This window comes from Myotis yumanensis, unplaced genomic scaffold (assembly GCF_028538775.1).
Source record: "Myotis yumanensis isolate MYYU_CA2020_CCGP unplaced genomic scaffold, mMyoYum1.0.hap1 SCAF_6, whole genome shotgun sequence".
Lineage (NCBI taxonomy): Eukaryota > Metazoa > Chordata > Mammalia > Chiroptera > Vespertilionidae > Myotis > Myotis yumanensis.
The window spans coordinates 76,305,550-76,309,325 of NW_027223757.1; the positions used below are offsets into that span (position 1 = coordinate 76,305,550).

Consider the following 3,776-nt stretch of genomic DNA (forward strand, 5'->3'; position numbering starts at 1 on the left):
GCAGCTTGCTTTGGGCTACCGGAGGCTGATGCTGAGAAACCCCCAAAACGCTGGCCATCAAGTCGGGGAGGTCTCCAGCTTGGCCTCACACAATAATAAAGCACGTTTTTAGGGAAGCAGCTGGGTGGTGACGCAGTCAGATTTGGGTAAAAGGAGCAGATAGGGATTGAGGACTGAGCCACCAACCTGGGAAAGCTCACTCACGCTGACGGGAGTGGGGCCTCCCCCAGGGACAGGTAGCGAGGGCTCCGGACTCAGTGTCAGGAGACTGTGTAGGAGAGGGAGACTTTTCCTCTATGCGCTCAGGTTCTGTGACTGACTCCCTGGAATTCAGCTGCCAAAGCAAATGAACAGAATAAAAAGGTTTATTCCATAGGCCTATGGAGGGTCTCTCAGAAATGAACTGACACCCGCACAGAGATGGCTGGACCCACAGGCTTATACAAAAGAGAATATATTTATAGGGAAGTGACAAGGTGCAGGGAAAGGGTTCTAAGGTTCTAGGGGTGCTAAATTGTGGGGGGAACGACAATAGGGTCGTTGCAATAAGGTTGGCTATACAGACTCCTCTCAGTGCCACCTCCGGACTGATGAGTCTAGAGCCCTCTCCAGTAATGAAGAGTCATCCTGCCCTTCCGGTGCAAGAGTGTTTAGGCCTGGCTTTTAGGCAGGTGGGGGAAGGCAGAGAGCTCTCCCTGCAGCCTGCTGGTCCTCAAGGACCTTCAGCTGAAAGCAATCCTCACACCAAGCAGCCCCTTTGGGGGTGGCCTATTCTGTTTCCCTTCGATTTCACCTAACTATCGACTGCCTCTTTCTTGCCAGGCTAGAAGCAATTTGAGGGCAAGGACCGTGTCTGTCACGCTCACCAGTGTATCTCCAGAGCCTAGAACAGTGCCTGGCGCCTTGATCTGACTGCAGATGCATGGCTGCGTGATGTGGAGCTGCTCTGAGCCTCCGTTTTCTTGTCTATAAAATGAAGATAATGATCTTAGCCTCAGTAGATCTCTCCTTACATTGACTGGCTCTGCAGCAGAGGTTCCCAGGGTGAGCCTGAGAACGAAACAGTGTTAATTATAATTCTTGTTATGGAAAATAACGAAAGTGTAAAAATATTAACTTAAAATGGTGGCTCTTCCTCATTTGAATGTTCCCAGAGAGCAGATCCTAATTCCTGGCAGCACATTACCTGTGAGAGTTTTCGCACTTTGTCAGCTCCTGTGACAACTCTTTGGCTAGGAGTTTGAAACGTGTGGATGCATGGTGCTCATCTACCCTCTGCGAAAAAGAAACCGCACTGACCGGGGGATGGCTGGAGGAGCAGGTAATATTAGCCTCCAAAGGCTACGTTCAAGACATATCCGAAGCCCAGTTTCGCACAGCTTCAAGAGTGGGGTTTATGAAAAATGTGGCCCTGTGCTGACTCACCTGTGTTTTTATCAGAACATTTCAAATGAAGGTGGAACATCTATGGCTTAGTGGGAAAGACGTTTTCAAAATTGGAGTGACATGTCCTGGATCCCCTAGGCCCTAGGGCAGGGGTCCTCAAACTACGGCCTGCGGGCCACATGCAAATGCAAATATTGTACTTGTTCCCGTTTTGTTTTGTTACTTCAAAATAAGATATGTGCAGTGTGCATAGGAATTTGTTCATAGTTTTTTTTAAAACTATAGTCCGGTCCTCCAACGGTCTGAGGGACAGTAAACTGGCCCTCTGTTTAAAAAGTTTGAGTACCCCTGCCCTAGGGAACCCCCTGCCTGGTCCTTGGGCAAGCCACACTTCTCTGGGCCTCAGTTCCCTCCTTTGCTCTTAAGGTCTCTGAGGCCCCTCTGGGATCTCACACTTTAATGGTAGTAGTATCAGTGCTAATTCACCAAATCCTGGAGCCGCTCGCTCAGGGCACAGGGATGCCTCGGCATTCCATGCACAGTTCAGTCTCTCCATTCTTATCATTGAAGGTCAACGTGATGGTGGCAAAGTGCCCTTCTGGCCAAGATTTGAACCTCCACTTCATCGCAATATGTTTCTCAGGAACCAGATCAGTGAATCCCCAGTGACATTGCCATCTACCAGGTGAAACTTCCCACCTTTGTCTGCTTCTAGCGTCGCAGGAGCATGGTTAAAGGCCTGCACCAGCTCCTGGGTGGTAAGCACTCTGTAGAGCTCCTCTGGGGACGTCAGGAAGGTGTCTCGAAGGGTGATCTTACAAGTGGGGATTTTGACACCAACAGGTCTGGTCTGGGTTTTTGAAGGAGCAGATTTAGCCTTGCGCTCCTCAGTTTTTGGTGCTGGCTGACCAGTTGGGGCTACTGACTCTCCATTCAGCGTAGGCAAGATCATGCCCTGTGTGAACTCTGTTTTGAGGGTGCTGATGTAAATTCCCATGGCTTCTCTGAGAAGTTTCACCCCTTCTTCTTTCATTAAGCCACGAGATTTGTGCCAGGCTCATCTTTGGCAAGGCTCACACTAATCTCTACTTCGTCTACGCTGTTTTCGTCAGACAAATTGGGGATCTCCACGTGTCCCTTGTACTGCACTCCAGCCTGAGAGGCACCTGTCCAGTTTAGTTTGATGCTCCACTCATAAAAGAAGATAAGTTTGCCTTTGTGATTATTAATGGACGCCTCTCCATCAAGCTTGTTCACTTCTGTCACCTCACACTTGCCTTCCTCATTTTGCACCCGCACTGCCAGGAACAGTGTTTTCAGCTTATCCGTGGACCAGTTTGAAGCATCCCTCTCTGTCCAGTGCCAGTTGTTGACGTTGGTGGCGTCCACCCGCTCTTCCACGATCCAGCGTGGGTCACCCTCGCCCCACTTGGCCATCGGCTTTCCGATCGCGCCGTCACCAGGTCCCGAGCAGCCCCAGCGACCACCTTAGTACCGCCTGGTCCGAGCACCCGGCAGCGCCTAGACACTACTAGAAGCGGCCACAGAACCTTCTGCGAAATCAGGATTTTAAAAAAGATTTCCAGGTGATTCTAATGCGCAGCCAAGGTTGAGAACAACTGTTCTAGACCCTCCTCCTAGGGAGTCAGGCCTGCAGTTTCGTATTTCTGGGCCCCAGAGGAAAGGGACTGGGGGCTGGTGGAAGTGGCCAAACTCATCTTCGGGCGAGGAAAGAAGATGGACTAAGTGCGTGGCGCTGGGTGGTGTAATCGTTGCGCTGAGGCTGATATCCACCTAATGATGCTGCCTTCTGAAAACGGCGAGCTAGCAACCTGCACTCAGACCGGTAGGAGTGGAGGCATGGAGTCTGAGCGAGGTTGGTTTAGCCCAGGCAGTGTCCACAGCTGTGATAGGAAGAATGATGGACCTCCACCCTCAAGATGTCCATGTCCTGGTCGCTAGGACTGTGACAAAGCCTTATGTGGCCAAAAGGGGCTTTGCAGATGTGATTAAGCCAAGATGAGGAGGCTGCCTGGATTACCCAGGTGGGCCCAATTGAATCCCATTGGTTCTTAAAGGTGAAGAACCTTTCCCAGCTGTGGTCAGAGACGGGGAGGGAGGCAGGACCGGGAAGAGTGGTCAGAGAGGTGCATTGTTATCAGCTCTGGAAAACAAGGAGGGGAGCCAGGCCCAAGGAGTGAAAAAGGCAAGGGAGGGATTCCCCCCCAGACCCTCCGGAGGACGCTGCCCTGCCAGCACCTCGCCTTTAGGCCAGCGAGACCCGTGCCAAACTGCTGAACTCCAGAACTGTAAGTTAATACATTTGTGTTCTTTTAAGTCCCTATGTCCGTGGTCAGCAAACTGCGGCTCTTTGGCCCCTTGAGTGTGGC

At 51.3% G+C, this 3,776-nt stretch overlaps 1 pseudogene; it reads right to left on the minus strand.

Annotated features, from left to right (window-relative positions):
* Positions 1-1,892: 1,892 nt before the first annotated feature.
* Positions 1,893-2,882, minus strand: LOC139012899 (activator of 90 kDa heat shock protein ATPase homolog 1 pseudogene; annotated as a pseudogene).
* Between the last annotated feature and the right edge of the window lie 894 nt (positions 2,883-3,776).